Raw genomic sequence first — 10,639 nt, 5'->3', positions numbered from 1 at the left:
CCCGCACCACACCCGGCAGCTCGCGCTTCTTGACTTTGCGGAGACCCTCCTGAGCTGCAGGTCAGGTGGGAGCCACGGTGCAGACTCACCCTCCTTACACTTGTCTTAATTCTGAGGAACTGACAATGGCCGCGAGTATCCCTTACGTGTCTCTCCACCCACGACACCATGAGGGCTCGGAGGGTGGCTCCGTGCGTTTTATTCACCACGTCTGTCCCACTGATACGAATAAATCTGTGCTGCGTGAATGACCAAACGAAGCAGCGATTATCTCCAGCAGTCCTCGGGGCAACCCCTAGAAGTGGGAACTAATTTCCATTTCACAGATGGGGAGACTGAGTCACCTTCCCGAAGACACATGGACTCCAGAGGCAGGGCCAGGACCCGAGCCTGGCAGTGCCTGTCAAGCCCTACAGCCCACGAGCTCAGCCGCTCAACGAAAGCTGTCCCTCCAGAGCGGCTGCCTCGGTCCCTGCCTGTCGCTGACTCCTGCCCTGGACCTGACTCTCTGGAGGAAGACGTGTCTTAATTGGGCCGCCCTGCAGCTGTTCCGGGAGCTGCCGGTCCCTGCGGAGGTGGAGGTTGCACTGCCGTCGCTGCACTTAGCAGGGGGAGGGGAGTACCAGGAGCCACCGGATTGGTCAGGTTGCCCTGGGATCCTCAGCAGCGGGCAGCGCTCCAGAATCGCAGCGTCGTCATCATCGTTATTATTGTTTTGCTCTAATGTGTTCTGGAGAGCAACCATTTTGAAATTGGGCAAAAATACAGCCTAATATATTTAAACATATATATATTTTTATTTTTATATAACTTAAAAATAAATGCATTGATGTACACTTTCCAAGTGCCTGCCTGCTGAATTCCTAATGTAATACAACATGACTCAGAGCTAAATTTAAAGAGAGAAGCACATATGTTTAGAGCAGGCGCCGACTCTCAATCTGAGGAGAAACAGAGTCAAAGCGTTTTTTTTAGCGTGGAATGGACTGAGTGCAAAGTGAATTGTCTCCAAGCCATCTGGGAAGTCTGGTGTTTTTCAATGCCTTCGCAGCTCTAATTTTAAGCCGTTATTTGGCCTTTAAATAACAATATCTTTTCTTTCCATTGGAATTTGCACCAGATTCCGCATTTATTGCGCCATCAACTCCAAAAAGAGACCTAGCTTTGAGAGCAAAAAGAGCAAAAGTTATTGAACGTATTACTCTGCAGATTGGCTCTGGAAAGAAAACAGCAGTCTGATATTTTGCAAATGAAGGCTGACATATTCTGGGACGGCATGGTGCGCTCACCACAGACAGACTGGTGGCGCCTGGAGGGGAAGGTTTGGTTCAAGGCCCCTTACCAGCATGCAGCTCCAGCAAAAAGACTCAGGGCACTTGGCAATGACCTGCACGTTGTTCCCCAGGGCTCCTGTTCAGGGAAGGTCTTGGTTTTCATCCAGAGGAAAGACAGTGCAACAGGATTACAGAATTTTAGCTCCGAGGGCGCTCTGGTCCATGCTACCAACCAAGGCTGGAATCTCTTGTGTAGAACCCGGGTAAACATTCATTCACTTTCTGCTCGAACGCCTTTAGTCACGGAACTCGCCGCCTTCCCAGCTGCAGGAAGTCTGTTGGAGCTCTCCTCCCCACCGCTTCCCGACACCCAGTCCTTGCTCTCGCCACGGGACACAGAAGGAGTCTTCCCGGTGGTTGACAGGAAAGTGAGTTGAAGGTCACCACTGTGACTTTTCTTCTTCCCCCATCGTCCCTGCTCCCGGCTGAGCGACCCAAGAGACAGAACAGGACAACTCGAACAGGTCCTCTCCAGCACCGGACACAATAATCTTCTGGGAGCCAGTCCATGGGGGGCAGGACAAAGAGGCCAAGGAGATGTCTGGGGTTCCGTGAAGCCAGATTGGGGTGAATCCCAAACCTTCTATTCCTCCCACAGCTTCTCTGCATATCTTCTCCAGAGGCGAGGTCTCTGCTGGAAAACAGGTTCTGATTAGTCCCGAGGTTCTCACACAGAAAGGCCTGGAGGCCACAGCAGCCAGTCAAGAGACCCCTCAGACTGGTTCCTACCTGTCCTCTCTTCAACCACGAAAAAAACCCCACACCAACAAACTTGTCAGAGTTAACACGAAATGACTCCAGCCAGACTTGATGGAACGCACCCACGCATCAGCGACGTGTGACCTGCAGTAGATGTCCGCGTGAAAGGGCCTCTGAGACCTGGCCTCCCGGACTTCTCCTTCCCCTCCCCCTGCAGGAACTCTCTCCCTGCGGGGATTGGCCCAGCTCCACCCCCGGCTTCACGCAGGCTATCACTCGCAGAGCTCCCTGTCAGACCCACCTGTCCAGGTGCCCCCTCCCTCCACCCATCCTGCTTTATCTTCTTCTTAACCTCTGTCACCACGTGACGTAGCATATTTACAGCTATTCTTTCCTATTGTCTGCTTCCATTCATTGGCTTGTAGGCCCTGGGTGGCAGGGACCATAACTAGGTGCCCTGCTGAACGCTTCGAACATATAGTTTTCAATTAATCCATCTAGGATGCATGAATGCGTCAGGATCGATCTGTGAGTGCCAATCTCAGAATACCCTTCGGACGGACTGGAGAGTGACTGGATTGGCTTAAATGCCACATCCTTCCTGAGCTGTTCTGACTCCTGATGAAGGGACTCTTCCTTCTGTGAGTGTGCTCCAGACTCAGCAGTCCCCTCTGATGTGGTCTTGACCTTCTAGCAGATTGAGCTGTCGTGGACTTCCCTTCCTATCTGTCCTGGAAGGGGGAGCTCCTGGAGAGCAAGTACGCCAGCAGCAGCAGCGCAGAGAGCACAGGGATGGAGAGGAATGGCGTCTTCCTGCGGCTCCCTCTGTTCTCCTCCAGCAAAGCTGTTAGGGACACTTTGGTTATGGAAGCTATTCCTGATGAAAGGCTGTCAGATCCAGGATAGTTGGGGTGCTGGTTAACAGTGTGGGTGACGGGCAGTATGATGACTGTCTCAAAACACCTTTCCTATTTGCTCAATTACGTTCACTGTAATTCAGGTCTCCTTTAGAATTAATTGAAAGTCCCCTTACAACTTAACAACCAAAAGATAACCCGAACTTGAAGGTGGATGGAGGATTTGAGTAGACATTTCTCCAAAGCGGATGTGCAAACAGCCACTGGGCACAAGGAAAGATGCTCAACCTCCTTCATCATCAGGGGAATGCAAATCAGCACCACAGTGAGATTCCGCGGTACACCACTGGGGTGGCCACAATCAAAAAGCGGACAGTAGGGAGTGTTGGCAAGGACGCGGAGAAATGATAACCCTCACCCGACGTTGCGGGTGGGGATGTAAAATGGTGGGATCGCTGTGGAAAACTTGGGCAGCTTCTCAAAAATTTAAACAGAGTCATCATAGGACCCAGCACCCCCTCCTGGGTAAATATCCAAGAGAACGGAGAACCTAAGTCTGCACAACAACTGGTACGTACACGTTCAGAGCAGCATTGGTGATAATAGCCAAAAAGGCGGAAACAACCCAAATGTCCACCAACCGTCGAAGGGCAAACAAAAGGTGGCCTACCCAATCTTTTTGGGTAACAAGGGACGGAGTCCTGGTCCACGCGACAACACAGATGAACCCTGAAAACACTAGGATATGGGAACGAAGCGAGACACGAAAGGCCACGTCGTGGGATTCTCTTCATGTGAAACTTGCAGAACAGGCAAAGCCACAGAGACGGAGAGCACAGAGTGGTGTCTGGGGCCGAGGGCAGTGGGCGTGTTCTGGAGGTGGACGGTGCGATGGTTGCACAGTGCTGTGCGTACGCTAATACACGCTAACCAAATGTGCTAAAACGGTGTGTCCAGTGTAACTGAACATTCACAAACTCTAGGGCATGTGAATTACATGCCAAACAAGCTGTTATTTTTTTTTTAAAAAGGTCCTCACCTTTTAAACACTTAACAAAAGCGATAAGCACAGTTGGCTCTTATGTATTCGAATCCCTGTGGAAACAAGACAAGACAAAACAGAAACCCGCACCCCAACCAGGCAGATGAGGAGGGTCCGTGTCAGTCACCATTTTGACAGTTTCAGCCGTCCCCTCACAGCACAGGCAACGCAAGATGCCCTCTTTTGGGTGGAGCTAAACCAGAAGCCTCTCACCTTCTCCCGCCCCAACCCAAGGGGCGGGATTTGTTTTTATTTAGAGAGAGAGGAAGGGTTGGGGAGCGGGAAATCTCGATGTGAGAGACATCGACTGGTTGCCTCCCATACACACTCCTACTGCGGACTGAACCGCAACCTAGGTATATGCCCCGATTGGGAATCAAACCCACAACCTAGTTGTGTGTCTGGGCCGGGAATCGAACCCACAACCTAAGTGTGCCCTAGTCAGAGTCAAACCTACAACCTTTTGGTGCACTGGACAATGCTCCAACCCACTGAGCCACTGGGTAATGGCAGAAGTCTCTTTCTTGGAGACGTTCTAAAGGGGAAATGAAGTGATTGTTACCCCTGCCTTGCCACCCAGTCCCTTGCAGCCATGACTGCCAGGGGGGCCAGGGTGCTGGCTGTGGTGGCTGCCCGGGGGTCCACGGGGCCCCTTTGTTTCTACCAGGCAGTCACCAGGTTGGACATTCTGTGAAAACAAAAACACAAATTAAAACATGACCTAGGATCTGAAAAACTCAAGGCATGTTGAAAACTAACATGATGTCCTTTAAAAAAAAAGCCCAAACTCTTAATGATGGGAACTATTATAAAGTATGGCAAGCGGTGTAATGAGACCCACAGACTTGTTCCCAATGTCAGCCATCAGCAGCGGATGGCCTGGCGTTTCACCCTTTCCCCAGCTGCCTCTGGGCCCTGTGTTACTTTCTCCATGGCTCATACATCACATTATTTTACCCATAAATATCTCAGCACAGACCTCTAAAAGGTGACTTTTAAAAAACACGAAACAGATTCAAAGGTCCCTTATTGTCTTAAAATTTTTTAAGAAGCGGTGTGTATGAAGTCCTTTTTTATTGTTACCTTTGTCTCCATGGAAACATAGAAATGTGAATAGCAATTACAACTATTTCCAGGAGCAGTTACTGCGTGCCAGACAGCTTTCTGGGGGCTTCCCACAGATTGCCCAATACCATCCTTGGCATTGGTCACAAGGAGTTCGCTGTGATCACCGCCCACAGCCAGCACACAGCTCCGGGTGTTCGTTCAGTGGCGGGGGGACCATGGTGTCATGAACAGGTCCAGCTGGTGGATCCACCTGTGTCTCCCAAGTGTCCCCCTTGCCTGCCTTTATTTTAGGGCTGCATTGGGACAGCCCTAAATGGTGCAGCCAAGGACAGCAGGTGGCTGCTGGGCACGACAGCCACAGGGTCCTGACGTGCCCAGTCCAACTTGAAACGTGCTGTCAGCCTAAGTTTCACAAAGCATTTCAAAGACTCAGCTTGAAAAAAATGCAGACTTATTAGTATTTTTATACTGAAATGACCATACTTCAGACACGTTGATTAAATTAAATACATTGATTCCACATGTATCTTCTTTCTTTTTTTTTTTAACTGGGATAGAATGCATGTAACATAACCTTGACCACCGTGACCATTTCTGAGTGCGTATCCACTGGCGCTATGTACACTCACAGTGCTGGGCTGCCACCACCGCCGCCCGGCTCTGGAACCCTTTTCACCTCGTCCAGTGGAAACACTGCCTATTAAACACTGCTCCCCATTTTCCTCCCCTCCGGTCTCTGGCAACCACCTATCTCCTTCCCGTCTTTTAGTATTTGACCACTGTAGTTATCTCGTATGAACAGAATCATCCAATATTTGTTCTTCTGTGACTGTCTTATTTCACTTAGCATAATGTCCTCAGGGCTCACCCATGCTGTAGTGAATGTCAGAATCTCCTTCCTTTTCCAGGCTGAACCATAACATTCCATGGTGTGGCCGGACCACACTTTATTTACCCATCATCCCTCAGTGGACGCCGGGTTGCTTCTACATCGTGGCTAACGTGAATGGTGCTGCTACGAACATGGGTGTACAAACATCTTTTCGAGACCCTGCTTTTGATTCTTTTGGGCGTACACTCAGAGCAGCGTTGACAGATAGACGGCAATCCTCTGTTTAAGTTTTTCAGGAGGCGCCACAGTTTTCCACAGTGTCCACACTGTTTCACCTTCCCCCCAACAGGGCTCAGGGGTTCTGATTTATCCATGTCCAAGCTTTTCTTTCCTTTTTAACGATAGACATCCTAATAGGTGTGATGCTCTTTACCTTTCTAAATGTAACTGTTAGAAAATATGTGGCTCCTATTTATGGCTTACCTCGTATTTCCTTGGGACAGCAGTGCTGATAGAACTAGAAAAGAAAGATGAAATTCAATTTCCCAGCCTCCTTTGCTACAGGGGTAGACCCTGTAACACTGTTCTGGCCAATGGAGTGTGAGAAAGAGTCAGCTAATTGGCTCTTCTCCGCACCTGTTAACCCACATGGTGATTCACAGCCAAATGGTGAGCGGACATCAATTGCGGGGAGTGCGTCCACTTTCCACACAAGGATGTGCAGTCAGGGTGTCCACGGCTGTAGAGACTGAAGTGGGAAAGCCCTGGTGGTCAGCCACAGGGGATTCAAGGACTTACCTGGGTTGTTTGTATTTCTGGTTGTTGAGTTGCACGAGTTCTTTATGTATTTTGGATATTAACCACTTCTCGGAGCGGTTGTTTGCCAGGATGTCCCATTGGGTGGGTTGCCTTTTTGTTTGGTTGGTGGCTTTGGCTTCTTCTGTCAAACAGTAACTTTTTAATCTGATATTGTCCCACTCATTTATCTTTGCTTTTACTTCCCTTGCCTTTATGGTCAAACTCATAAAATCCCCTCTAAGACCAAAGTCCATAAGTTCAGTATGTGTATTTTCTTCTATGTAATTTATTGTTTCAGATCTTATGTTTAGGTCTTTGACCCATTTTGAGTTAATTTTTGTACATGGGGACAAATGGCACTCTAGTTTCCTTGTTTTACACGTGGTGTTCCAATTTTCCCTGCACCATTTATTTATTTTTTTAAGGATCTTATGTATTTTTAGAGAGAGGGGAAGGGAAGGAGAAAGAGAGACAGAAACATCAATGTGTGGTTGCCTCTCACATGGTCCCCCCACTGGGGACCTGGCCTGCAACCCAGGCATGTGCCCTGACTGGGAATCGAACTGGCGACCCTTTGGTTCGCAGTCCATGCTCAATCCACTGAGCTACGCCAGCCAGGGCTCCCCGCACCATTTATTGAAAAGGCTTTCTTTTTCTCCATTGTATGTTTTTGGTTCCTTTGCTGAAAATTATTTGCCCATATACATGTGGGTTTATTTCTGGACTCTTAATTCTATTTCATTGCTCTGTGTATCTGTTTTTGTGCCAATACCATGCTGTTTTGATTATTGTTGCTTTGTAGTATAATTCGAAGTTAGGGAGAGTTATAAAACTGAAAGCAATAAATACCCTGGCTGGTGTAGCTCAGTGGATTGAGCACGGGCCTGCGAACCACATGATCGCGGTTCGATTCCCAGTCAGGGCACATGCCTGGGTTGCAGGCCAGCTCCCGGCAGGGGACATACCAGAGGCGTGTCCATACATTGATATTTCTCTCTCTCTCCTTCCTTTCCTCTCTAAAGATAAATAAATAAAATCTTTTTAAAATGTTTAAAAAAACTGAAAGCAATAAATGACTAAGTCAGACCAACAAAAACCCCCAAACTTACCAACACAGACAACAGTATGGCAGTGACCAGAGGGAAGGGAGGTCAGGGGGGAGTAAAGGTTAAAGGGAGTCAAATACGTGGTGATGGGCGTAGATTCGGCTTTGGGTGGTGAACACACAGTGTAACGTACAGGTGATGCGGCATAGAATCGTGCCCCTGAAACCTGTATAGGTTCATGTCGCTCCAATAAATTTAATAAACAACGGGGGAAAAGAACCTATATAAAGCTATCAAACGGAATCTTTGGTGGTCGTTAAAATGGTTTTGGAAGACTATTTTATGATAGGGAAAAGTGTTTAAGCTATATTATGAAAAATGGAGGTCATAAAAATAGTACAATTCCAATTTTGTGAAAGAATGTGTCTACGTGAATAACTAGAATGTCGAATGGCAGAATTATGCATACCTTAATTTCTCATGTGGGCTTTTTCTATTGGTTCCAAAACTTCAAAGTAAGTGTGTATTTAGTAATTGGAAAAATAAAGCAACACGTTTTTTTTTTTTAAAGTCTATTGCCTTGGGTGAGCGGATGGTTTCTTGGCCAGGAATATGATATCCTGGGGCTGGAGAGTTGGGAGGGGGCCGCGGAGTTGAAGGGGGTGTTGGCAGAATGAGGGGCTTCGGCTCAAGGAGACGTCCTGAGACAAAGCCCCCCTCCTTCGTCTGAGCCGCCACCCCTAGCGCCCTGGCTTTCCCTGGGAGCTGCGTGCCTGGCACCTGCCCTCTGCTTCCGTGCGGCGGTGAGGGCGGTTCCAGGTTCGGCAGCTCGCTGTTGGCGGTCCATTTTCCCTCCCGGTTAAAGTACCGGGAGCTGCGTCCGCATAATGCAGTAATGGAGTTAGAAGGCGATTCCTCCCTCGCAGGGGCTGCGGTCGAGACTGCACAAGGAAACCCGTGTTTTCTTCCACTTGGACTCAGCCTAATGTGCTGGTAAAAGGGTCCGGTCCTGCGATGTTTCGCTCTTAATTACGTATGAACACGGCAGTAAGTGGAGGCCGCTAATAACATGCTTGGTGGTTGATTAAGTGGGCCTACAAGTGGGCAATCAATCATTTACTGAAACATTTAAAATACCTTCTGGCTTCCTGGGGTGGGAAGAATATGGCTCCAGTGTGGTCCTTTGTCAGCCGCTCTGCAGGTGTAGCTCTCCCTGCCTCTCTGGTCTCTGCCTCGGAGCTCGGAGGCCTCCGCCCACTTTCTCCACAGCCAGAGTGGACTTCCAAAAACACAGGTCTAATTGCGCCCTGGTGCGCTTAAACTGTCTGTTGCACTCCCTCACCCGTACCTGGTTACTCCTTTGTCACCTTGGCAGGCTTGACTCAGGCCTCCCTTCTGACCAAGACTCTGTGGTCACCCTCTCTGGAGACTCTGCGGTTCTCTGCGCAGGTCTCCACCTTGCACTTGGACTTCACTGTAGTTCGTGTTCCGTTTGTGTCCGCCTCCCGGGCTAGGCTGCGAGCCTAGGAGTCCAGGAATGCAGGAACATGTTCCTCTTGGGGCCTTATTTAACCCTCTGATTCCATGAGTGTTGCTGAGTAAACACACGAACAGGGAGGGCAGGAATCCTGGGGCGGAGGCTTTGATCAGAGGTAAGGGCAGGGACTCTCTCCTCCTTCCCGAACTGAGAGCTGGCTCCCCTCCACCTCCTGCTGCTGGGTTATCTCTGGAGGGACTCCTGCTTCCTTGCTGTCTACCTGCAAAACCGGAGACCCAGAAGAATGAACTCATCTGCGGGCGAGACCCGAGTCTGGGGCATGGGCCCCAGGCTAGGCCCGTGTCCCGATCGCCAGGATCTTCTTTGTCCTTGGGATCACTTTGGTCATCATCACCACTATCGTGTCACAATCACGACAGGCCAGAAATAAGAGGAAAACGAGAATGGGAGAGGAGGGGTTCTCACCATTCTTGTTTTAGATTAATTATAATAAATCTGATTCTAAGCGTTTATTTATTTATTTATTTATTTGTTTAATCCTCACCCAAGGACATTCATTGATTTCAGAGAGGGGGGAAGGGAGGGAGGGGGAGAGAAACATTGACATGAGAGAGAAACATTGATCGGTTGCCTCTGGCCCACACCCTGACCGGCTGGGGACTGAACTTGCGACCGAGGCACGTGCTCTGACTGGGAACTGCGACCCTTTGGTGTATGGGACGATGCCCAACCCACTGAGCCACACTGGCCAGGGCCGGTTCTAAGCAATCTAAAAGCGACTGGTGCACTGAGTCGTAGGTAAATGAGGAGGAACACATAATCCACTTCAGGTATTTTCAGTGACATGACTGGGGCTAGAGTGGCCTGGTTTTGGCATCGGCTCCCCAGCTGTTCAGTAAACTGTCGAGCACATTAAATACCCATATATATCGAATGACCGACTGGAATGCGTGCATGTCCCCAGGACTGTATGCTGCCTCCATGTAACCCTGAGTGACCCAGGGTCTTAAGCATTCTGCCACGCTGATGACGACAGGCGCCTTAGTTACAATGTGGCTTATCCCAGGCAGATTGGATTTAAATCCTCCCGGTGACATTCTGCCCAGCCGTCCAATGCAGTGTTCTGCACCCAGTGAATCCTTAATAATTATTAATTGATGAGAGTGCTTTCACAGCCTGAATGCTTAAACCACGTGCCCTCTGAATATGATGGGATGTGCAGCATATTTTAATTAAATACTGACAACTTTAATTCTGATTGCTTATTCCAATACTCTTGAGCTGATAGTACCAAGCTAATGGCTTGTTCATTTTGGAAGATATTAGCCGCGGGGTGCTGCCTTTCACCCGAACATAAGATCATAATAATTAAAATCTGATATTGCTCTAAATGAACTCCTTTAAAGTGACTGATATCCTACAGACACACACAGATACAAGTGTACATGTGCCGACGTTCTCAAGA

The sequence above is a fragment of the Sturnira hondurensis genome, unplaced genomic scaffold (genome assembly GCF_014824575.4).
Source record: "Sturnira hondurensis isolate 20B ecotype Veracruz unplaced genomic scaffold, ASM1482457v3 Scaffold0022908, whole genome shotgun sequence".
Taxonomy (NCBI): domain Eukaryota; kingdom Metazoa; phylum Chordata; class Mammalia; order Chiroptera; family Phyllostomidae; genus Sturnira; species Sturnira hondurensis.
This window is presented reverse-complemented; position numbering follows the sequence as displayed.